The sequence below is a fragment of the Callorhinus ursinus genome, unplaced genomic scaffold, assembly GCF_003265705.2.
Source record: "Callorhinus ursinus isolate GAN/ISIS: 27379988/994484 unplaced genomic scaffold, GSC_fseal_2.0 scaffold6, whole genome shotgun sequence".
NCBI lineage: Eukaryota > Metazoa > Chordata > Mammalia > Carnivora > Otariidae > Callorhinus > Callorhinus ursinus.
Window position 1 is genome coordinate 43,964,206 of NW_027397068.1, and position 27,280 is coordinate 43,991,485.

General features: G+C 35.5%; 1 long non-coding RNA gene across 3 annotated transcripts in view; it reads right to left on the reverse strand.

Annotated features, from left to right (window-relative positions):
* The window catches only part of LOC141372987 (uncharacterized), an 88,765-nt gene that overhangs the window by 12,964 nt on the left and 48,521 nt on the right, over nucleotides 1-27,280 (reverse strand). For all 3 annotated transcript variants that reach the window (XR_012378561.1, XR_012378559.1, XR_012378560.1), the window contains 2 exons: nucleotides 1,345-1,435; nucleotides 383-462 (listed from right to left, as the gene is read on the reverse strand). This is a non-coding gene — a long non-coding RNA (uncharacterized lncRNA). The remainder of the gene's footprint in view (nucleotides 1-382; nucleotides 463-1,344; nucleotides 1,436-27,280) is intronic.

A 27,280-nucleotide genomic window follows, 5' to 3' on the forward strand; every position in this document is an offset into this window, starting at 1 on the left:
CAAGAGTTCCCTAAATGCCAAACAAAGGCAATGGAAATCTGGATCTAGCTCAAGGATACCTGTCTAGATACTTCCCTCAGGTATCTTCACTATACTATTGACAGCACTCTTCTTTTAGGAAATGTTGATTTTTCTTTTAGGAAATGCTCAGAATTTTTCTGTTTTTCAGCTTTTTGGTCTATTCCTTCAAAAGGGAGACACTTTTTGCTGAGGAATTACTTTTAAAGCCTTCCACCTATTTCTACTGTGCCACATTCCATGATTTGGTGAGACCTGACCCTAAAACAGGGGTAAGGAATGCAAAAGAAAAGAACAAATAGAAAAGTCTAATAATTCCTTGATTCTTATCAAAGCTTCCTCTTTTCTATTTGGTGGAACTTACCTTATGTCAAATCATGCTCCTCGCTGTATTTTGGTTTATAGTAAAACACAGTGACCAGGCTTCAAGGTTCACTCTGAAAGCTACAGGGAAAATTTTGGAATTTATTGAAAGTCAACAAAGCCTTCATTTGAACACTAGTGTCCCACTATAGACTCAGGTTTTAATTTGAAACTCAAAGCTGAATAATCACATCTTTATTCTAGCCTAGGCCCTCCTCTAGTCATGAATAATGATAATTATTTTTGATTCAGTGGGTGGGAGAAGCTGTGGAAAATCTAGGAAAAAATATACTTCTTAAATATGCCAAAAATTATTCCAGTACATGTCCAAAGAAACAGACTTGTTCCTTGCAAAATGGATGGAAATGGAACGATAAGTAACAGTGTGAGAGGAAACAAATGACTCAAGAATTTCATAAGAAGGCAATAGAAAAATATAATCAATTTTATGAGAGATCAGTAAATATACCATTCATATCATCCTCCTGGAAAAGTTACTCAAAATCATTCTGTGACTGATTGTCCTTTCTTTTATATTACACTTTTCTCCTTTTAACAAAATTATGAAGTTAATATATGCATATGCATAATGTTAAAACAGGTTGAAAGAAATTGTGTGGAAAAACAGTCTTACTTCTCCGCCATTCCTGACAACTTTTAATAACTACTGACAGTTCCTTCTTGCCTTTCTTTATTTTCTTATCATTTTACTTTTTAATTTTATAAGAAGAGAAAATATAGGTTTATTTTTTGGTAATTAAAACAAAGTTAAAAACAATAAGAATTAAATTTGAACGAACAACTAGAATTAAAAATCGATATTCATGAACTTTTAAATGTAGTGAACTTTCAAATACATGGGAAAAACTAGAAGAACAAATAAAACATAGGTCATGTAGCAAAAGGGAAAAATAAATGTTAAAGCATGAAAAAAAAACGACAGAGAGAAAAGCCAAATATCACCTGTGACTCTCAAAATGAACCAGTGAAATCCTCATGTTTAAAGCTTTTGGGATCAGGGTAGAAAAATCCAAATCTTTGCTGTTTACAATAGCTGCAATGACATAGAATAAAAATAAAAATACAAAATGATCAAAGACTTATTTGACAGAAATAAAATAACGGAAAGCAGTCCTGGAGGAATCGAAGGTAAAAGCCTACATTCAGGGGATATTTCCCAACTTTAAGCATACACATTATTAAATGAGAATTAACAAAACAATGAAGTAAAATAAATAAGAATAAAAGAAAAAAGAAAATAATATTTTAAAAGCAAATTTTAATGGATTAAAATCAGGAAAAAATAAATTTAATGAGCCCATGAATTATTGGCAATAAAATTAGAGTAGATAGGTTTCCGGAAAATCTGATTAAGAAAAAGGAGAAAACAAATAGAATTAGAAAGAGAAAGGGTACAAAAGTCAAATAGAATACAATGTATGAGATTACAATACAAGACCTTATGTATGCAGTAAATATGTAAAATTGGGTGAAATGGATGATTTTCATGAAAGATATAAACTGACAATAAAGATTTATAAAAATTAGAAAAATCTGAATTGAATAATAACCATAGGTATAATGAAAAACATTTCAAAAATTGCTCTAAATTCTCTAGGGATTGTTTTACTAGTGAATTACTTGAAACTTTAAAAGAACTAGTAAAATCAATTCTATATAATTTGTTCCAGAACACAAGAAAAAAATATGGAAAGCAATCAAATCTATTTTATGGATATGGGATTATTCTGACATCAAAATCTGACAAACATTACACACACACAAAAATAAAACTAAAGACATATCTGTCTTATGAATAGAGAGTCACCATGAATCCATATTAGGAAATATATGTGCCTGGCATTTATTAGATACTCAGTAAATTCATCCTACATCACTAAGGAAAGCAAGGCTATCCAGAATGAATTTCTTTGGCTTCCTGGCCCCACGTCTATACTTTTAATTTACATCGGAACTCATCCTCATCTCACTTCCCTCTCAGAAGAAGGGAAAAAGGTCTTTTGTTAAAAAATGAAGTTTCCAGTTGTGTTCTGGATCCTGTTCTAGAAGCAAACCCTCATCCTTGATTTGTCAGTTACTTCTTTTGTCAGTTACATGTTGCCTCTTTCTATTAACTATTTCCTTTCAGTTCTTACAGAATGCTTCCTCAGTTCTGCATCCAAATGCCCTGGAAATTGATGACCAGATTCCACACAGTCCTTGCTTTCAAAGAGCTTTCAATATGCAGGAGCAGGCTAAATCAGCAATTGCAGGGCAAAATGCTAAAATATGGCCATGCACAGGTACTACTGAAAGGCTTTTGGAAATGTTCCTCCAATCAGTGCCATGCCTTTTTTTATTTCTTTCACTGACTATCTTCTTAAAAAGAGTAGCTTCCGCTCACCATACCAATTTTTCGTTTCCCATTGATCCTTTCACAGATCACTCCCTCACTGAAACCCCATGACTGTATGTTCTTCTGCTTTTACTTATTCTTTGGCCTTTCTTACCTCTTCTCTTTTGCAGACTCCTTCCACCCAATTCTTTATTATGGACTACGTTTTAGAAGAACAATGGCTACTTTTATCTCCTCAATTTGCACACACTCTCTACGTACACTCTCTCTCATCTAGTTCCATAGTTTCACCTACTAACTAAATGTTGGGTCTTGATGTCTACCCACAACAAGCATCTCTCTTCTGAGGTCCAGGTTCAAACACCAGCTCTCTACTGCATCTCTTCACATGAATGGCTAGCCGGTATGTCAAATACATGTCTCAAACGAATTAGTATCTTTTCAAATCCTGCTGCTTTACTATACGCATTGTACAACGATGTGAGCCAGCACAGCTCTAATACAGAGACAAATTCATCGCGTTATCAAAATGTAAGGCTAACATGCATTCTGATTTCTTTGTTCTGATCCAAATCTCTCCAAGTAACTTTTGGTAATTCTAGCGTTCTATATGGGTAGAAACTTCTTTTTCCCGATGGCACAAAGCCCTTTTCTAATTGAATTATATGTATCATAGTGAGTGAACAAACTGGCATTTCAGTCTTTTACATCGTGTTTTGTAAGGTTTGCTGGTTTGAGTGTGCGTCTTCCATTCCTCCAAGACTGGAATACTAAACCGACTGAATTATTAAGTGTGCAGGGCTGAGTCTAGACTCTGAAATGTGATGAATTCACCAGTATAAAGATGATAAAACATGATGAGGGATTGGGATAGCCTTTCCAGGTGCCATTCTTTTGTCCCCCTCTGAGCCTGTTCACACGTTGCCCTCTGTCAGCAGAAATGTCATCCTCTCAGTGAAGTGTCTCCCACTGCTCTATGCAGAATTAGTCCCTCTCTTGTGTTCTCCCACAGCACTTTGTTCCTGGACCCTTCTCACTTTTTCTTGCAGCTTACTTGTCTCTGTGTCTGCAAACTCCTGGCACATAATACATGCTCACAAGTGTTCATTTAATCAACTAATTCAGATCCTAGTATTGGTATTTTGTCCAATTCTTTTTCCTTATTTCTCTTGAATTATTAGACTGCACACAAAATAAGATACCTTTGCGGGAACCAAGGCTGATCTTGTTATCAAATAAGACTTTTACAATATGGTCAGGAGACTATTTTAATTCCATCCGGAGCTAAGTGTTTTAGAAAATTTCCACTGCCTTCATTCATTTATCTTCCAATTATTTTTAGCTTCAGTTAAACGTATCAGCTCCATAGCATATTTCACAAACTCTTTTTGCCACAGGACCCAGATGTGATTATTATTGTTTTGTTTTGTTTTGTTTGGGTTTGGGTTTGGCTTGTTGCCGTTAATGCCACCAGGCTGAACCCATGTACCATTTTGTCTCTCAGCAAAGTAGCCATTTAACAAATAATAGAGGAAGCCTTTGAGTTCTAAAAATTCTTGACTGTGTAAAATACGCTTGTAACCTCCAGCTTATAGAATCAATGCATATCCTAATGGTTGTTCAGTAGTTTAAGAGGTGTTTGAATTATTAGGTGAGGGAAGTCACTGTAACAGTTAAGCAAAATAACTAAATACATCTGAAGCCATATAATTTAATGTATTAGGAGCAGATCTTTTGAAAATTTCCAGAAAGTTATCCAATATCCTATTGACCAGCATTTTAAGACACATTTTATAGCTCAAACCCTTAAGTGCCTACGTCGTTCACTAAGGGAGAAAGAAATGGCATAATGGCAACCCTAGCCATGGAAAGTATGCTGTTTCTTTAGTACACCATTATTTCCCAGTAAGTATTGTAATTGAGAAGAAACTTCCTTTAAATGTGCTAAATCAATTAATTACCCACACACACTTGCTTTAACATCCTGCACAATTGAAACAACTTCCAGATGTTACATTTGCTAATAATTCTTTAGTCATCATGTTTCAGTGGGTTGGCTGTATCACTCCAGATACAAACTCAAGAGAGGCAGAATCACGACTATCCCATGTGACCATCACTGGTGGTGAGATGACTCTTGGCATAGCCACACACTCTTTTTTTATCTTGGTAATTAATTTAATCACTTTATGTCTTGACTTCCTCATAGGTAAAAATGGGAGTAGTGATGCTAAGAAAACATTAAGAACAAAAATGAATATAAACAATTTTGCGTTTTGCAAAATATATACGTGTGCTTACTAGTAATCACACTTTGATGTTCACAACGTTCTTGCATAAGAATGATCTCATTAACTTATTTTCCCATTGAGAAAGTGTGTATGGCAACATTACCCTCTGTTTGCTATTAAATGCAATCTTTTTTCATTTAAGGTCTAATGCTTGTTTTATTTTAGCACATTTTTAAAAAATGTTATTTTAACATACCCAATGAGTTATACTTCTGAAGTCCACTGTTGTGGAGAATCTGAATAGCATCATGTTTACCCTAGTAGGTTTATTCATTAAATGTCATTTACAAGATGGAAAGATACATTTGGAATTGCTTTGCAGCCTTTAGATTTTCTAGAACCTTTAAAACCACATTAGCATTAGTTGAACTTCTCAAGTTTGTCAGTTCTACTAACATAAAGCCATGCAGCAAATTTGCTTTGAATATTTTTCTTCTAGCTTTGTGCTTTATTAGAAATAACTCATTTACAGAAAACCTTTTATTTGAGCTGGTGGTGAGAATAAACACATAGTTCTCAGTGACTTTTATTATTTATTATAAAGTAATTTGGCAGGGTGTTGTGGAGGCAACTAAACAAAATAAAAGATTAATCAGAACTACCAATCTTTTTCTGATTTGCAGAGTAACAAAAACCAGCAGCCCAGCCCTGTTTTACTCCCCGAAGGTTTAGTTCAGTATGTGCCAGTGATGGAAAACACCGTCTGCCTATAAAGCAACAATTAGGGCTGGTTTCCATTGACTCAATCAGTCAAATGTAGAAATACAAAAGACCAATATAAAATAAGCCCTCTTCTGTGGGCCTTCACATGCCAGAAACGTGAACACCCTTGGATATGGGCTGCTCCTGCTATTTACCAATGCTTCACTGGAATTTTTAGGTTTAAAAGTTCATATTTTATTTGCAGAATTGAATACAGAAGGATAAAAATCAGCAGTTGTTCCCCAGGTTATAGCAGAGTTTGGAGGAAAAAAAGACATAGCTGGAAGAAAAGAGGCCTAAGTTCACTTTTTGGAGAAGGCTGTTGTCACTGAGACTAATTGATAAATTACTTAGTCTCTTGGGATAGTCATTTGTTATATATCATGTATCAATTGATATAAAATATTAGAAAAACTGCAGACTACTTAAAGCTGTTGGCTTTCCTGGAAGTAAGCACATTTGCCCACAATTATGTTTTAAAAAGGCCTGTTAACATGTACATTGTCCTCCATATATTTTGAAGGTAGAGTCACAGAAAGCAATTTGTATTAATACCAATCCATCCAAAAAGGAACTCCTAAAATCACCTATAAAGAAATGTTAGAGAAGGTTAGAGGAAAGATATGAAATTCAGGTATTTTCTGAAAAACAAAACAAAACAGAACAACTAAGGTGATTAATACCTGCTAGCTTTTGAAAAGCTATTATACATTCACTGATAATCAATTACTTATTATGACAAAAAAACACAAAATGTGTTTGAGTTATATGGAACAAATTTAAGGTAGAGATAGGGAAGATATGCCTGGCATTGAGGGTGGGGGATTGAGGGTTACTTTTGATATTCTTTTCTCCAGTTAGAGCTAATCCAGTACTGCTTCAGAGGAAGGAAGGTAGGTAGGTGATATTTAAAGGACTTCTCTAGCTTAACCCTTGTTGAGGAGTGCACTTTGAAGCTGTTACGGGAGTAAGATCTTTTGTGTGTCTATGTATGGTGACCTTGTGAATAACCTTTTATTCAGCTGAAATGTTGCAAAAAAATCAAACATTTCTATTACTAACTTAAAGGATGTGAAAAGCATTCCATCCCTATATCCTTCTTCTCCCTAACATTATGCAAAGGTAGTATATTATTTGTGTTCATAAATTTTTTAAGATGTTATTTATTTATTTAAGAGAGAGAGCATGAGCAGGGGAAGGGGGAAGGGCAGCGGGAAGGGGGAGGAGCAGAGAGACAAGCAGACCACCCCCCGACCCTGAGCTGGAAGCCCAATGAGGAGGTCAATCCCGGGCCCCTGAGATCATGATCTGAGCCAAAGTCAGATGCTTAACTGACTGAGCCCCCCAGGCACCCCTGTGTTCATAAACTCTTGAAGGAGTATTAAATCAAGATCAGTTGCTGCCTGATGACATAGGATCTTTGCTTTGGTTTGGTAGGAATATGTAAGGTTTTTGCATTTTTCTTGGTGGCTTGGAGGGAAGAACAGTGTGGTGTTCCTGGGTCCTCTGCCACTAGGCCTGGTGTCACAAGCATCTGTCCAAATGTATTCCAAAACAAGAAATTAAAAGTGAAAGAAAGGAAATTCCTATTCTGGTTAAAATGAAAAGGGGATTAACTTCGGACTACCAGGCTTTGTGGTGAATCTCCGTAATTTACAGAATAAGAATTAACACTTGTTAATGAGCTGATGATTACCAGGCCTTTAGCCATCTGGCTTCTGCTTATCTTTCTTCCCCCATCTCTAGTCCCTGCCCTAGTTGCCCTACCCTCTCAGCATATCAAACTACTTTATGTCTCTAGAATGTAACATCCTCTTTCACTTCTGAATCATTTCAGTATGGATTCTCCTGCCTGCACTACGATATCCCCTAGTCTTTCCAAAGGCTGGAATAATCTAACCTTAACATCATTTTCTTCTATGAATCCTTCTAAAATCCAAAGTTTTTCATTATTTCCAGTAGTTTCTATCAACCATGCTTATCGTTATTATAGCAATCCTTTAACCAAACTCTGTCAGACTTTGTCATGTTACAAAATCAAGGACAATGTATAGAAAGTACATAGATGTAGTATGAATTACTCCAAGATTAAAGTGTTATCCAGGGATCATCTTTGTCACTTGCATCTCTGGGCAAGTCTCATAACAAGGTATCTATGACGCTTCTTTACAAGTACTATTTTGACATTTGAATAAAGAACTCTATAATTCTATCCCATATGACATTACTCAGATTTTTAACCATGTGAGGAGAAATAGCAGTCGATATTGTTTTGTATTAATGTCTGTAGGAAAAAAGAATGAAAATTATTTACATCACCCAAACAATTTCATAATAACTCCCAATCACCATGAATACTAAATAGGGTGATAAGTGCCTTAACTTTCCCATTCTTCTGAGACTGAGGTCTATGAAAAACTTAACAAAGAGCAATTATTTAGCGTTGACTAAAACAAATTAATAGAAGGTGCCCAGGAAATGACAGGAGGTAATAGAAATGTATCACCATAAAAAGTAGACACAAAACAAAAGGAAAATCTACTAACTAAGGAGTTGGAAAGCAGTAGCGGCATAAACTATTGGACAGCCAATAGGGTGATTTTTGACCATATGATGGTGGGAGCAAACAGATAGTCTAACACTTACAGTCATAAATTACCAACGTCAAAAGGTCTACTTGAAAGGATTGTTGATAGTATATATATTTTAAAATAACCACATGATTTGCCCAGTTAAACATTAAGATTTATCACTCTGTTGTGACCTTAAATTTCTCTAACCATTGTCATGTGTGCTCTTATTTTGAAGGGCCAATTTCTTCATGATTATTATGTTCCAGTTACGGCTCTACTCCTGCACAACATCTCCTAACTCTTTCTCGGTAAAAGTATCCTATCGCTTCTCTCCTTTAATGTGTTGTAACACTTATTTTGATGGTGTCAACATCAGTAACATGCTGCCTTCACTTTGTCACTTAACTATCATATCTGAAGAGCAGGATTACTCATAATTTGTCTGTGGCCACCCGCCCTCGTGCTGATGATAACATTACACATTTGGAATAGTCCTGGCAAACTTTACTGAATGAATAAATGCCTGGTACAGTTTGCCAGACAGAGGTAGTGGGGCATAGACTAGAAAACAAAACCCTATAGTGGGAGTGAGAAGAATGCATCTCATCTCTGCCAGTACCTTTAGGCCTCTGGGGCCTTATTTCCTCATCTATGAAGGGATCTCTAAAGCCTCTTCTAATTCAAGTCCTCTTGGAACATATGGATATTATCCATATATCGGAATAATACCTACAAAAAAGTATGGGAAATGAGTAAGAATATGGCAGCTAAAGGAAACCATACAATTAGAGATTTATCTCCTTAGTTTGTACTTAAGATTTATGCCATGAGATATTTCACTGTATGGCACATAAATCTGAAAACAATTCGCCATTAAATACGTTACTTAAGCTGTAAAACTCCTCTAGCTAAAAATGTCCCAAGTACCCTAAAAAGCCATGGAAACCAAAAGGAAAGTCCAGTTTAAAGGTGTGGAAACTGATATTAGGAAAAAGTTAATGATACACAAGTTTCTTTAGTGAATATGTTGTGTCATATCATAAGGTGTCACTTCATCAAAATAAAAAAAAGGTTGCAATCCACTTCTGTTATGGTAGCTAGTTATGATTTTCACATAAAAATTATTTATGTCCAGGAACACCACATTATTTTAGTAGTATGCAAAGCTTGATGTGGAAAGTATTAATATCTTTATAATCCCTACATAAAACTGGACTTGAACTTTATATATATAAACATTGTATATATAACACACACATATAGTATCTTTTTTACTTGGCAATGATAAGGCAATGGCATAATATAATTATAAGTTGTATAGAGGTTTTTTAAAACCTATCTGATTATCAAAATATAGAAACAATATTTTCTGAGCCCTCACTTTCCCCTCCTGCACAAATCATCTATCTGTAGGATCTTGTATTTACTGAAATATCAGGATGATGCCCCCATCTTCCTATATCTGGAAGGTGTAATCTTAATATGACTTCTACCACCATAATCAGGGCAACTATATTCTTTATGGAACCTTTTAGTTAAATTTTGATGCTGTTTTTTAAGGCTGTCGGCCTTAAAAAAATTCCAGATGCTGGAATTTGTACCTAGTATACATCAAGTAAAGGCTGGTATCAAGGTATAGACCAAGTTGGTTAACTTGTGGATAAAATAAGGTAGATTTTTAAAGACCCAGTTAAATATGTGTGATTGATTGATTGATTTTCTCCTGAATGGCTGAATATTAATTCTCTACTACGGGCAAACTGAAACATGGGAAACTCAACTATTTCACCAATATCATAGTCTAAGTTGAATCTTCCTTAAACTCCAAAATAAGAATAGAATAGTAGAAAGGATGTGGGCCGTGAAGGCATCCAAGTCATAGGTCACACATAGAACTTACCAAGTAATGGAAATGGTTAGTGTGTGTGTGTCTGCTTGTGTGTCATACACATGATGGAATACTACTCAGCAATAAGAAGAAGCACATACTAATACATCTGGAAACACAGATGAATTTGAAAGCTATTTTGCTTATTCTCTATCTTGTTTTGGTTGGTAGATACCCAGGTGTATGCAATTCAGTCAACAAAACACCAGAGACTGGGTGGCTTAAACAATAAAAACATTTATTTAAACAATAAAAATATTTATTTCTCAAAGTTCTGGAGGCATAGGAGTCCAATATCAGGATACCAGCCAATTCAGTTCCTCGTTTCTGGTGTGAGCTCTTCGCTGGTTTGCAGATGGCCACCTTCCTGTTGTGTTGTCACATGCATGGTGGAGAGAGAGCTCTAGAGTCTCCTCCTTTCCTTATATGAGCAATTATTCCATCATGATAACTCTACCGTCATGACCTCATCTAAATCTAATTATCTTCCAAAGGCCCCATCTCCAAATACCATCACATTGGGGGTTAAGGACTTCACCACATGAATTGGTGGAAGGGCACCTTTAGTCCATAGCAGTAACTGTCAAAATAATTGAACTGAACATTAATAATTTCTGAATTTTATTTTATGTAAATTATACCTCAATAAAAAATTGTGACACAAATAAGACTAAATTTTTCGAAATATTTGGCAACTCTGACAGTCTACACCTGAGATCTCTCCAGAGAGGTCTGCTTCATAGCATTCTGCCTAGAAGTAGGGTGACATATATCCAATTTACCTGGGATTAGCCTAGTCTACGCCTGTTGTCTCAGCATGAATATTAATGGATTTTTCTTTCACTCTGGAAAGTGCTCACTTTGGACCTTAAATTATATGTTCCCTTCCTAATAAGCACCTAGACTCAACCTCTGAGTGACAAGCCTAGGAAATTCTTTCCCGTCTCTGGATTCTAGTAATCACCAACACAAAACTGGTTGCTATGCCATACTCTTCCTCAACCATAATGCTAAGTCATTTGTGACATAGATGAGCAATTCTAATACTGGCTCAGACAATATCTCAGTCAGGTGGCTCATTCCCACACCCAAAACTTTGAAGGTGGAAATGTAAACCAGTTTCCTTTCCATTTAATTTAGATTTCTGTTTTTATTAATTCCCTGAATTGCCATATTTTTTCCATATTTCTCCAACAGAATCTTCTCAGAATTTTATGAGCTTCATGCATCAAATAACATATTATTTCTTCCATCATCACCCCATGCTAAAACTTTATTATCTGCAACTTTTAAATCTATTGTAACAGCAGGAAAGATCCTCCATCTCTTTGATCACCTCTTAGGGGTATCTGCCCTAGATTTAGAAATAAGCTGTAAATGAGTACCCCGGGATGGAACTTGGAAAATGGCATTTTTATGTTTGGATTTTGTTTAAAAATGAAAGGGAGGAAGGAGAGAGGTAAAAAGAGAAAAAGAAGAGAGGAGAGACAGAAAGAGTGTCTACATCAAATTCACTGAAGAATTTGGTCAAGCTGTAATTTCAGCTACAGTAAAAGTTGACAGACTTTTCATTGAAAGTTACCAGACACTCCTTTGTTTAACAACACATAACATGTATTCAAAAGTGTGCCATTCAATTAGGAAAAAAAAAGCTGAATGTCTGATTTCTTTTACATAATATGTGAAGTAATAAAAATAAAGATTCTTGATTCCCCTGTTTTGTTCTGTGACTTTCCACTGTTTAAGATGAATAATGAAGATGAGGAAGAAGAGGAAGAGAACACATCAATGAAAATATTGTAAATACTTTCTGCCAGTAAAAGACAGACAAGCTTTAAAAAGCTGTCCCAACTCGAAGATGAAGCAAAAGTAAGAGGTTGAGATAAATCCTTATATATATGCACAGATATCCACATTACATTTATTTGGTCTACTGTGAATTGCATGTGGTTTTTAACTAAATTGAGGGCCTCTAATAAGCCAAATAGTGAATCAGAGCCAATGGTACAACCAGCTGATTTAGTAAATTCATTCCAAGAGTTGATCAAATCCAATAAAACGAAAACAAAAAAATTAGCCAAGTGAGCTATTTGGCTGAAAGGGTTGATTGATTGAGTAGAATAATATACTCCACAGTGCCAGGCAGACTAATACTCAGCCGCTTATAGGCTAGTTAAAGGAAGGCAGCCTCTTGTGACTGGATAAGTAACGGGTCTTTGTTCATCTCAGTCTGTCTTGGGATAGACCCAAAACAACTCCTGAGTTGCAAGGTTTATACTTTTAAAAAGAAGCTAGAACAAAATATTACATTTTGCTTAGAATTTTGACTAATGCCAAATCTCATCATTCTTCCCTCTGGCTGGCTGTCATTTTCAAGGTTTATCTGAATATTAACTGCCATCAACAGCTCAAATTTTCAGTTGGGTTCACTGCAGCCAAAAGCATTATGATATTAGAACATTCAAGATATAGATTAAACTGCATAGCAATGACTGCCTGTCATCTTAACAACATAGAGGCATGCTTTTTCAGAGCATTAGCCATTGCTTGTTTCTGTGCATGAGTAGGAAATATTGGTAAAATTTGTGCTGTGAATGACAAGAGTAGGAATGAAAAAGTATCATTGAATGGTTTTCTATACTGATGAAGAATGAAATTTTAATCACTTTCAGCTCTGTTCTTACAGCTGTTTCCTGGAAAGAAAGAATTCAGTGCCAATAACAAATATGCTAATTACAATTTGGGCCATAGCTTCAAAATCTTTAAGTAAATGCTGAATACTTTAGTTCAGTCAGGAAATTTTCTATGACACATTTCTTCTGACAGCTGCCAAGGAGAATGTCTGTTTTTAATCCTTGAAAGATATACCAGATTTGCACTTTTAAATAACCACAGTTTTATAGCTCCTATTGGAGTCTTATTGAGCTCTTGACTACACTTTCAGCGTAGAATGTCAGAAAGTAGCCCACTTCAAATGGTTTTTTTCGATGCCAACCATACAACTACTCTAGACAACATTTATTTCAGAGTCAAAGAGCAGATTATTTTGCTTTTTTATTCCATGTAAATTCAACTTCATTGAACAATGACAGATATAAATGTCTAACCTGCTGGTATCCAGAGCGCCTATGTTTATGAGCCCAGCCAGCTCCACTTATCATGACCATCTTCAGGGACAATGCTGCGCTTCATACTCAAATTTATTGTGTCATGGTCCTCATTATTTTTAGATAGGCAAAAAAATCAGCATTGCTACGCAATGATCTCTTTATTTCCCTCACTTAAAACTGGCATAGTGCTCCAAATGAAGCAACCAAATTGGTGACAAATGGTAGAAAAGATTTTCCAATTATATTTTTCCATCACAATATGTTTATAAAGACAGCAGTAAAGGCAAAAATAGGCTTCATTTCAAAGGACTGAATGCATTAATGTATCAAAGACTTGTGCAAATATTTCCCCAAATAAACTTCTTTTATAGCCTCCACCTCTTCGTCCCCATGAAGATAAAGAAACCTAACTCCTGTCCATCAGGAAAGATTAAAATTTATTTACAACTGGGTGGATTTGAGCCAAGCTATGTTTCCTTAACAAGACTCTGTCTTTTCAGTACAGGCCTACTCAGTATAGGATTTCAACAGAGTTGAAATAAATGCTAACTTTCCTGCAAAGACAATAGCCTGAATGTCCTGACACTTTATGAGAAAATGGCATATTTTTCTGCCCATTTAAATTATTTAGTAACACCTCATAAGAAATAGTAAAAATAGTCAATGTCTTAAGATTGTTCTTTTCACATCTATAATACCACTTGGAATTTGATATTCTTCAGAGAAGAAGAAACAAACAGGTACTACTTAATTATCGTTATCAACATCATCAGAATTGCCCTCACCATTCCTAGAACCTACTATACACCAAGAATTATACACTTATGGTCCATTCTTTCTTTCTCTCTAAAATAAATAAAATAAATCTTTAAAAACAAACCCAAATATGTATTGGCTGGAATAATCCTTGTCCTATACCTCTTGAAGATCTAATTGCAGATAAGAGTGACTAGATGGGGTAGAAATGCAGCAAAAGAAAGGATATAGTAAACACATTTCCTCATATGGCATGGCTTCCAATTCTATATCTCTCCTAATCACTATCCTTTGAGTTTGTCCTAGTTTGTCTATATCCATTATTTAAAAAAACTCCCCAAAACTGAACTTAATATTATATTTTGAATGTGAATGGTGGAACTAAAGCAGAACAAATGATTATCTTGTTCTAAATACTGTATTTTTAACTAATATAACCAAGTCTTGCTTTGGCTTTTTTTTTTTTTTGGTCCCACCACTGACTCATATAATAGTTTTTTTTTTCTGTAACTCCATATTGTTTATAACATATCTTCTATATACTTCTATACTAAATTCCTGTAATCTTTTACATGTGCACCTGCTGTTCAAACTCATTTTATTAGAAACTATCTTTCACTCCAAATTTTCATCCCTAAGTATACTGTTAACCAGAATAATCACACTTTCTCCCTAATTTATTATCTATAAATTTGATAAGCATACCATATAAAGTTTTTTCCACATCTTACTTAAGAATGGAAAAGAAAGCCAAGGCCAAAGGTGTGACATTTTATTAATTACCTACTCTAGAGGGACTGAAATCTTATAATCAACTACACTGGCCATTCACCTCTTATTGTCCTTAACATCTGATAAACTTCTTCACTTTCTTCATGAGAAGATATAAAAGTAGATGTCAACTCCCTGCTTAAATTGGCTTTTACTTTTTTTATTTAAACAACTTACTTAAACTAAAAAATATAGTTCACTCATTTCTCCCTATCCTTTACCCCTTACCCTTGATAACCACCAATCTGTTTTCTGTATATATGAGCTTGGTTTTTAAAAAAAAAAATTTTTTTTAGATTCCACATATAAGAGAGATCACATGGTATTTGTCTTTGCTTTTAATTTTTTATCACACTTCCTCATGGTCCAGAAATCCAATCAAACAAACAAAACAGAATATCTTGTTTAAAGAAGCATGATGATTTCATTGATCCCAATTTTTTTATACTTAAAAAATGTTACTAATAAATAATTGCACGCTATTACTCATGAATAACCCAGAAATAAAGGTATTGCTATTGTACTCTTGATAGTGGAAGCAGATTTCTCTCGTGTGTGTGTGTGTGTGTGTGTGTGTGTGTGTGTGTGTGTGTGTGTGTATGTTTTGGAGAATCAGAACATATGCCGATTTTCTACTTCTATCTTATCTCACTCACTGCAATTCTTCAGAGACCAGTGCATCTATCAGTTTAATGTTTTCTTTTTTTCAGTGTTCTGGAATATAAATATTCCAGAGCAGGGGATTTGTATAAATTTGGAGATTCTAGAATTCTTTGATAATGTCTTTACACTTTCTCCTACTTTGACCAGTACTGAATCTACCTTTGTCATATAGTGATCTATTGCCATAAAATCAGTATCCAAATAGGAATTAAGGTCTTATGAAGTTGGGCCTGCTTTTTCTATGAACAACTTGAAATCTTCTTTCCTAGGATCCATGGAGTTTAGGAGGAATGAATCAAAAAGAGAAAAGGTTAGGAATTCAGAAACAGCTTTCAGAGAGCTAATGACAAAGTGACTTTACAATTCTGCTGCCTTATCCATCCTCACCATCTAGACCAGTACAGCTCAAAAGTGTTGTCCCAAGACCAGCAGCATCAGCAACTGCTTAAACCTTGTTAGAAATATAGATTATTAAAAAAAGAAAAAAGAAAAGAAACACAGATTATCCGGTCTCTCCTCTGAACTCCTGAATGAGTATCTCCCGAGGCAGGGCCCAGGAATTTGTATTTGATCAGCTTTCTAGGTGATTCTTACACATGCTAAAGTGTGAGAACTACTCTTCTACACTAGATTCTGTGAGAATCTGTCCACAGTGATACATTCGCCATGAGGTTGTAGGGTCGTATAGGTAGGATAGAGAGCAAAGACAGTAGTTTTTGAAAACCCAGTAAAAAAATGGCTCGATATTGTTTACACAATGCTGTATGTTAACTAACTCCTTTCATTCCACAGATGTTTGGAATAGCAAATCTTCTAAGTGAGTTTAAGGTGCATTAGTGGATTGAATACAAAATCTGGATTAAGGTTGAGGTTTCCCTACTCCTTGTTCAGATCCAATCCATCCTTTTTGTTTTCCTCCTCAAAATTCTTATTTGCCTTTCCTAAATAATCCAATGGAACTGTTTTTTCCTCACTAAACTTCAGGGTGTATCAGGAGCAAAATGTCTTTAAAGTAATTCTCCTTTGGTATCTTTTCTATTATAAAATCTTGCCAAGACCTTGTTCTCCGCTGCAAAATCATGGTGATTCAGTGTTTACTGAAAGTTTGAGCCAAACCAGGGATGTGCTTTAGGAAGCAGCAAAGTATGGTGGAAAGTGCTTCAGTTTCAGAATCAAACAGATCTAGATGCTATTCATGGTCTGATATTTATTAGCTGTGTAATCTTGGGTAATTTTTTTAGTGTCTCTGAATTTCAATGTCCTTGTTCATTGGTTTTATTGTGTGATAAGTAATTATTTGCTTATTTGTCTGTTTATGGATTTATTTGCACATGCCTATCTCAGTACAAACAATTGATGAAGTAGCTATTGAGATAATGAATATAAAGTGTCTAGCCCTTTGCCTGGAGCCTACAAGATATTTAAGAGAAGTTAATTCTCTTTTATGTTTTTTCCCTTATTTCTTTTGTTGCTGAGAATCTTTTCACAAAGAGTTAAAGCATCTGCAGAGCCAACCAAAGGTGTGCAGTAATCAGCAACCTGAACATTATAGTTCAGATAAAAGGGTGAAAGTGTAAGATTTGCCACTCTAACCTTTAGATCTTTGCTATCCAATAGAGTGGTCAAGTCTTCCTGAAGACTTGATATGTGCCTAGTCTAAACTGAGATGTGATATATAGATGTAATTATAAATATGTAATAATACTAAATTTCACAGATTTCATATTAAAAATAATGTAAAATAGCTCACTAATACATTTTTATGTTTCTTAGGTATTGAAATGGTAATATTTCAGATATATCAGTTTAAATAAATGTGCTATTAATTTCACCTGTTTCCTTTTACTTTTTTTAATGTTGCTATTAGAAAATTTAAAATTATATATATGGCTCAACTTTGTGGCTCTCTTAATATTTCTATTGGACAGAATTACTCTAATTCATGGGCCTTTAGACTACATTTGACCACCAAGTAAATAGTTTTGTATTTTAATTCTATTTGGCTACTTTAAATATAGCAATGCCAATGGTCCCACATTAATGTACTTTCAATTTGTTTTTAACAACTACAGAGAGGACAACCAACTCTCAGTGAACTTGCTTACATAGTGTTATTTAAGAAATCAGAGGCATAGGCTGGGCAAAGCCAATCCATGCAAAGAATCTCTACCCATCTGGTTTTTCCTAAGAGAATCCACATTTCATGGCTGGTTTAGTAAACTTTTTATAGGTGCAAGGTCTTAATGTCCAAAGTAGAAATTACAGCCCTGAATGGATATGTACTGGTAAGCTATTATTCTTTTAACAACAAACGTGATAGGCCAGTATTTGCATAAATAGTACTATTTTTTCAACACATATATTACATTAAAACTATGAATAAAAGTGTCTATTTTCCCTTCACTTCTGCCCCCAAATTAGAAATGCCTATATTCATCATCTTCCTTTATCTATACCTTATCAAGACCAACATCACCTTTTTTTTTTCTACTTTCCCTAATCCAGTTTAGCCTCTCTGTTATTGGCAATCCTGTAACACTGGTTATTTGCAATACATATATTAGCTTTTCGCTAAACATGATTTTGTTGGTTTTCTGTTTTTTAGTATAGGTCTTATCTACCCATCCATGCCCTGATCTCCTCAAGGGAAGAGACATATCTTATGTGCTTCTGTGTCCCTCACAGCCTTTGTTTAAGCAAGGCAAGTAGGTAACGTCGACTATAATAATAATGATGAAGGTCACAAAGAACAATATAAAACTAACCCCTATAAAGATATACAATATGATGACAAGCTCCTTATGAAAAAGAAATGTCCACTGTGCATTTTGACCTTAGTTATTTCTACACCTCAAATTCATCAGGGTTAAAATTGAATTCATTAATTTCCCTTCCTTAACTTACTTCTGCTTTGATTCCTATTTCAGTAACTGGTGCTACTGACTCAGGTTAGAAATGTATATATCCTTAACTTACTCTCCTCAACTAGTCCCCAAGTTCTCTTGATATCCCTCAAATCCATTCAGCTATTTCAATCCTCACTGTTAATATCCTATCTCGTACCTCCCATCTTTCCCCAGCCCCTGGCCCAGTCAGTCTGAGCTATGAAAAACACAAGGCAGAGCATGCCATTCCTCTGCTTAAAAAATTGATTCTTTTCCAAATTGATGCTTTTCCAAAGCACTACTACTCTAGTAGTATTGATGAAGTTTTTCATTATAATGTGGTCCATTTATACTACTTCAACATTAAGTCTCACACCTCTTCTCCTGACCCAAAATTATACTAACATTATTTTGTCTGTTCTAATCAGACTTTCCTTCCTTTACCTCTGGGCCTTTGAACATACCATTCCCTTCATAGAAAGCATTCATTCCCTGTTACTTGATTAACTCCTTTCACCAGCTCCAGTCTGTTTCCTCCACTGAAATGTGAGCAGAGAAGTCAGGGTGTATCTCTTTTGCCATTTTATTTACCTCTAGCAACTGTATCTGGTCCATGAAGGGGCTCAACATTTTTTGAAGAAAGGAAAAAAGATGTAAGTGGGGGGTGAAGGAAATAGGGAGGTATGGAGAGAATGAGAAAGAAAGAAATTTATTTTACTATGCTGCTTGCTTTCAAATATTTGAGGGTCAGTCCTGAACCACCGTTTTAGAGAATACTCTTAGGCTGTTGCTTTTTATTCTTGATTCAATTACAGTCTCCTTCTTGCATTAGTCTCACACTTTTGTGAGGAGATGGTTGAATAGCCAACATTCATAAATCAAAGTATTCCACCTAGGGACCAACACCCACTGAACCCCAATGGACAACTACACTGTGCTTTTACAAACTCAGCTCATTGGCCCACTCTAAATACCCATTTATTACTTCTATGGAGTCAGCCAATAGCCAAGTGAACTCAATCAATTAAAAATCTAATGGATGTTTGTTATACACTCAGCACTGCACTAAGCACTCAACAAATAGTAAATGAATATGAGTCTTGAGAATCTGGAACATGCTCTTAAGAAACTTTGTCTAACTAAGAAAATAAAGCTAAACAAAATACAAGAAGCAATCATAGAGAAATAATGTGCCAAATATATGCTTCTGAATTCATGCATCAGAGTAGCTTAGAAAGAAACATCAAATTGATATTTGATCAATGAATATCAAAAAAATAACAACATCAACTAGAACTTCAAAATGAGAAAGTACAAAATATTAACCTACAAAAAAGCCCAATGGAGTTAACAACTAGGTGGATGTTTGCTCACCAAAAATCTCTCGGTCAGTAAAGGTACAATCGTGAAGGCCTGCTCTGTTCTCCGTACTATTTACATGAAGAGTAGAATGCCAAATACAGGGCATTCAGCAATCACTGACTCAAGCCATCGTCCTCAGCCAAAAACATCTCCCACATGTGTGGGGGCAGCAGCCAAGGTGTTTTGGTCAGGCACTGTGAAATTGCTTTGGCTGACTAGGCTCTATGTGATTCCAGCAAGCAAATAATACCCTGTCTTGTTGCTCTACCACATATGCTCCAAAGGAAGAAATGATATCAAAGATTCCAAAGCATCTTATCGCATTTTGTGCTCAAACTTTCAAAAATTACAAGGTAAAAAAGTGTAAATGCTTTTGGCCACTTTCTTTTTCCAGCCTATAAAAGACAATATTTGTTAAACTGTTGAAAGAAAACATGGCAGCTTATATAACAGGTTTAAGCAAGTGAAAGTCTCTTGGATGAGGACATTTCACTCTATAAACATTGAGCTTGTTTAGAAGCCACAGTTAATTCTACTACCTATAGAGATTGCTAATATTGGGGGTTAGGTGTGCAATGGAATGATGCCATAGTGAGTAAAAATAGAAAGAAAAGGGCAAGAACAGAGATATGTTGGTTTAGTCATTAAGGTTATTTTTTGACTGGGGTTAAACATTTCAAATACCTTATTTTCTTCTTTTAATAGTGTAAGTAAGGGGCCCTGGGTGGCTCAGTTGGTTAAACATCTGACTCTTGGTTTCAGCTCAGGTCATGATCTCAGGGTCCTGGGATGCAGCCCCCTGTAGGCTCCCCACTCAGCACGGGGTCCTCTTCCTCTACCCCTCTTTCTCCTTCTGTCCCTCCCCTACTCACATGTATACACACATGTGTACTCTCTCTCAAATATATACATACATTTTTTAAAAAAATATTATAAGGAAAGCATATTATGAGACCAATCATGAAGCAAAAGAACTGTCTAACTAACGAGCAAGCATACTTCGTGGTCCCCATTTGCTATCAAATTAAATGGTACAGGGGATTATGGTAAGGCAATAAAGAGAAGAAATCTAGACTTAGTCTTGCATCCTGGCTCTGCCAATGTTTACTCTCAGACAATTTATCTGAGGCTCTTCAACTCTCAGTTTCCACATTAGCAAAATGGGACTGATAATAATATCTACCTCATACAGTCATTAAGAGAATTAAATGAGAACAAATTTGTTTGGTACAATGCCTAGTACATTATAAGCTTTACTATATATTAGCAATTTATTAATATGTTTATACCTTTCCTTATTCCTAGTTCTTCAACATTATCTGTAGTCTGAAATATGAATCAATTTCAAGACTTTAGGGTCTTTGGTCTTCCATTAGAAAGCAAGAGGATGTTCTCAGCATCTCTTTCTGAGTATGGAGAGACTCCTATCCAAATAAGCCCACCTTCAGAGCACCTAAGATCTCATATCACATGAAGAACTTATATGTGCAAATGCCCCAAAGTGATAACTACTCATTTTATGTCTTTCTTTGGTAAACCTAGGATTTCTTGTAGATGATATCTAGCCTACCTAATTCAGTCTCATAATATTTCTAATACTAGTAAGCAATGGAGAAATGTGTGGTTTTGGGGTGGGGGAAGAAAAAGTTAGGGGGACTTGCATCAGTGATTCTGGAGGGAAAAAAAGAAACTAAACATTAAAATGTATGAATAACTCCAAATGCTGGAAATAAGAATTTGTAAATATTTAGTGCTGGGATGGATCCTAAAGACCATTTAGTTTAATTCCCCTTACAACCCCACAAACCTCAGGAAAATGAGACTCAGCAAAGTTAAGTGACCTGCCCGGATTCACACAGTAAGGTTAGGATAGAAAGCAGCTCCAACAACTTCTGGTGTGTGTTCTATTACAGTGTCCCTAACAGCTAGGAAACTCTTTTCTTAAATAGCTCAAATGGAGTATTTACAACAAAACTGTTTTATTTGAAACAGATTTAAAATGTAGAGTCAATATTTTTCCCCTGACTTTTAATTAGACAATATTTTTCCTGAATATAAATGTGAATGTCTTAGTTCATTCAGTCTGCTATAACCAAATACCTTAGACTGGGTGGTTTATAAACAACAAACTTATTTTTCACAATTCTGGAGGCTGGGAAGGCCAAGATAAGGCACGAGCAGATTTGGTATGTGGTGAAGTTTCGCTTCCTGGTTCATAGACAGCATATTTTCAGTGTCCTCACATGGTGGAAGGAGCAAAGGAGCTCTGTGGGGTCTCTTTTATAAGGGGACTAATCCCATTCACTAGGGCTCCATTCTCATGACCTAATCACCTCCCAAAGGCCCCACCTCCTAATACCATCACATTGGGGGTTAAGATTTTAATATATAAATTTTAGTGGTGACAGAAACATTCATATCATAGCAATGAGTGATTAGCAAATTAAAAAACAAGGGTTCTTTCCCTGCTTTGAAATTTGAATGAAAATGGGTAAAATGGATTGTTTGTTTTTGTTGTTGTTTTTAATATATCTCTTCACTATTCCTTCACTATGTATTTGCTTCTAATATTCTCTCTACTTGGCATTCCCTTTCTTCCTTCCTCATGTGTCCGAAGCCTCTTTTCTAAATTAGTTCAAATTAGCATTTTTGAAACAACAGCTGATCCTTCCAAGTTTCTGAAGGGACTCCACTCTTTTGATCTCCCATATTTCTTTATTGGTGTTTCACTCAAGGTACTTTCATTCATAACACCACTTAAATATTTTTATATCTCCTATATTCTCAAGCATGGTGTCTTGCACATAGTAGTTGTTCAGTATTAAAAAAAAAAAGGCAACAAAGTCTGTATCTTAGTTTAAAATTCCCTGACCCAACTAGAAATGGCATTACTAATAACACAGATCCTTTCATTTGTGACAAAAATCCCAGGTTCATGAACTTAAAGCATTCTCTTTAGAGAGATATCTCAAGGAAATATATTTATGCAAATAAAATAGTACTTTTTAAATTTTAACTTTTCTTATTATTTGATTAAAACTTGGCATTGTCATTTAATATCAAGAACTCACTAGAAAATAGTAAAGCCCTTGATAACAATTTCACTTATTAATCATCATTGCTGTAATGTAATTGTATATCTTAACTTTATTATAGCATTTATAGAAACCCAGTTAAGCTGATACTAATTTGGTTTAGGATTGTGAACCTCCTTCTTGCATTTCCAAGGATGAGAACAGAGGATAAGAGAAAAGTACACCCAAGAGAACCACAGAGTACAAAGCCTCATTGCAAGATACTTAATTCCATCACATAGCTTACTTTGTGGATTTGCAGGGGGGAAAATATATGCGTATATATACGTACCTGGGTGTACATATTTAAAAAATCATATCTTATATTCAAATACATTACTTAATATGCAAAGATCATTACTATTACATTTATTTACCTTCCTAATAAATCTTTAAGATAGAACAAATAAATATTATTAGCTCTATTTTACAGAAGACTGGGATACAGAAAAATTAATTTATTTGTTCAAGGTCATACAGCTAGTGAATTCCAGTCTTGATGTTGACATGAAGCTATGTCACCTGACTCACAGCCTTGGAATCTTTATAAGAGTGAATTGACTTTCAAAGAGCTCCAGTGTTTTCCTTGAGCTTAATTTTAGAGGATGTCTTTTTCCTCTTCAAATATACTGGACATGTTCTATTGCTTTAGGGAAATTTAAGAATGATGAACACTTAATTTCTGACCAGAGTAGATATGAAGAGACTTCAAGAACAACAACAACAAAAATGTCTTTCACATAACATGTACTTAATGTACCCTGCTTTCATAAATGAAGCCATTAACAAACTCATTTCTACCATTGGCTGGGATTGTAGGCAAAAATCACTGGTTCCTTCCCACTTAAAATTTTCTGTTTCAAAAGTAACTTTCCCAAAAATGAAGAAATTAAATATTAGGAAGATTTCCATGACCACAGCTGATAATAGTAAGTGCCCCTTTTGTTAATTTATCCAGCATTTACAGTCTATGCAGTTGACTCTTGAACAGCATGGGTGTGAACAGCACAGGTCCAATTATACACATTTTTTATGAATACAGCATAGTACTGTAAATGAATTTCTCTTACTTGTGATTTTATTAGTAACATTTTCTTTCTCTTGCTTACCTTATTATAAGAATATAGTACATACAAAATATGTGTTGACTGTTAATGATATCAGTAAAGCTTTCAGTCAATAGTAGATTATTAGTGTTTTTGTATACCTATCTTGGAATAGGGCTTTTTCTCTACATCTCCCTGTAAAATTTAAGTTTTTTGAGAGTAGGATCACGCATTAATTCACAGTAAAATATAAATAAACTATGATGTATATACTCTTCTTGATATGTGGGAAAAGGATTGATTGATAGCATTTTGTTACTAATGCCTTTGTCAAAGTGTAATCCTTAGATCATGTAAGTCATAAGCACCTAGTGTTTGTTAAACATGTAGCACCAGACTTCTGAATCAGAATCTCTCCATGGATTCTAGGATCTCTATGGAGGTCCTGGAATCTGAGTCTGGTACACACTAGAGTTTGAAAATCAGTGGACTAGGGGATAAGGGTCGGGGCACAAGAAGTTACAAATACAGACACAGAATGGCTTACAGTTAGGGCCGACTAAGAAAAGGCAATGCACCAAAACCAAACTGCTCATCTCTAAACTTTGCCTGACTGCTTCTCAATTTCCTGCTCTGCAGGTTCATAGCACAAGTCATTTCTCACCAAAGATTATTAACTTTCCTTATGTGATGAGATTTCACTGGAAATGTGAAATTGTTCTGCCAGAAACATTATCAGTGGGTTCTGAAGAAGCCAGGCCAGACAGCCTGCTGGCTGAATGGCCATGTGGACAGTTATAACTGGGTTCCCCATGGGCTCAAGAAAGTGCTGTAGGTTGGGTGGTCTCTGTGAACAGTAGTTCAAGGAGTAGAACAGAAAACACTGAATGTAATTTAATATAGCACACAGTCCCAACTCTGACAAGGCTCAGGTCTGATCCGTGTGAAGATCGAATTACCTCTCCGTCCACAGAGGGACACCCCTCCCCACAAGCACCATTGGCAGAGTCTGTGGGAAAACTTACTAGCAGCTGTGCTACCTTATCTAGTCAAAGGAAAGAAAGAGGTCATCAGATTCCAGGGCTGCCAGTTGTTAAACCTTTATAAGAACCACAAGGAGGAGGGAGAAAGGCCTAGAGGGTTTTAAGGAATAGATACACAGAAATAGTTCTAATTCCTTTGAGAACATAATCTAGGATTTATTTTCTGAAATAAAAATCTGGAAGGAAAAATAAACACACATTAAACTATTAATGACCAAATATCACATTGGGATTTGACTCTATTTTCCTTCTTATACTAATGTTATGGAGCCAAAGCCAAAATACTCAGAAAGACTAATTGCAAATGAAATTGAGACTGATAAGCATTTGACTAACTTCTATCATATTTATTTAATACATTATATTGGGCTGCTTTAGTAAAAAATAAATAAATAAAATATAAATCTCTTAATCTAACAAAGAAAACACTGGACATTAAATGGACCTATGAAAAAGTCTTGGCATCACAAAACAATCCACTCATAAGATCTTCAAAACCAAATTAGCACTGGCTTAGATAGTGATAAATCTCATATGTAGAATGTTAACTAAAGCTAAAACAAACCACACTTTGAAGTGATTATTTTGTTTTCAACTTTCCCTATGAAAGCCTGAAACTAAAACCTCAAATTCTCAACTATTGTTGTGTCCCAAATTTACTATAGGTTTTCTAGAAGTCAGCATACTTCATGAGGCACTGGAAGTGAATAATGTCACTCAGCTTGCCCACGGTCTCCACGTTGATCCCTCTACAACCTTGAGACCAACGCCGTTTTACTGTTATCTTACTTGTGTTTACCCCTATCTTAAAGCTTAAGCTTCTCAGGTCAAGGACCCTGTCTTTGGTAGTTTATACTTTCTGAAGCAATATACTCCTCTGTAAATAATTGTGTTTGATCATCACAAGCCACTTCAATTGGATTTTCCCATAAAAGAGAAAGTTCTTTAAAGGGTACTTTATAGTTAAAACATAACAGAACACTTTTTGAGCCTTTTTCTATGAGGCCTATCAATACATATACGAGCTGAGAAGCTCAAGGCACAGCAAAGCTAAAGTCACAATCAAGGAAGGCTTAAGTGTCTCTCAGAGCCTGAACTGTGGTCATAGTTCTGCTGGCAGAACCCTCCAAATTAGGTGAAAGTGATAAATCTGTTAATTATTGTATTTTGTCTATTTGAGACCAAATAACTTGTTTTGTTTTTTTTTCAGTGAAATGACTATTATTTGTGATATTAAAGATACAGCTAGGGGCGCCTGGGTGGCTCAGTTGGTTAAGTGACTGCCTTCGGCTCAGGTCATGATCCCAGGGTCCTGGGATGGAGCCCCGCATCGGGCTTCCTGCTCCGTGGGAAGCCTGCTTCTCCCTCTCCCAGTCCCCCTGCTTGTGTTCCCTCTCTCGCTGTCTCTCTCTCTGTCAAATAAATAAATAAAATCTTTAAAAAAAGAAAAAAATAAATAAAGATACAGCTAGACTTTGTTCACTATTAGAGGTATTATCATAGGACATATTAGATGAATTTCACTTTCTCTTTCTCTAGCATGTGTTTATGTTGTGATTTCAAACTTAGTGGCATCAGAATCCTTAAGAAACATTTTAAAGGAGTTAAAATTAAAATAACAGCCAGATGTCAGAGCTCTGTCTACCCACTGGTGGGGTCTGGGAATCCATATATGATCACAGCCCTAGAGATGAGTCTGATTTCTGATGCTCTGCTGAGTTGGAGGTCCCTACCAGATGCCCAAAGAGTGGATCCCCATGAGGTGCTTCCCTATACCTCTTCAAAGTACCTGGTATGCAAAAGTAGGGTCTGGAGCCCCATTCTCAGAATTCACATGCTCCTTCAACTCATCAGCACATAGTTAGTTACCTTATATTAGAAGATTATAACAGCCCTGAGACCTAGCTACACAAATAACTAAAATTTTCTTATAGCTTTGGAGACAGTTGGGAAGTTGATAAAGATGTGTGTCATTGGCGTACCCTTGATTGTCCAAAAAAAAAAAATCACTTAGGAAGCTTTATAAAAATAATGAGGCCTGATCTCTATCCCAAGAGATTTTGGTTTAACTGGTCTAAAGGAGGCCCTGGCATCAGTATGTTTAAAAAGCTCCCCAGGTGATTCTAACGTCTAGCCAAGTTTGAGACCCACTGGAAATGATGAAATGATAATTCTACAAAGAGTATCAATGAGGTATTTATATAACCAGTTACATTGCCTAAATTTTTGATATCTGTCTCACAACAATATTTTGAGGTAAGTAGTAAAATTCTCATTAAGCAGATGAAAAAGGAGAAAATGTGCTAGAACCTTCCTACTCAAAGCGTAGTTCATGTATCAGCAACACAAGCATCACCTGGAAGCTTGTTCGAAATGCAG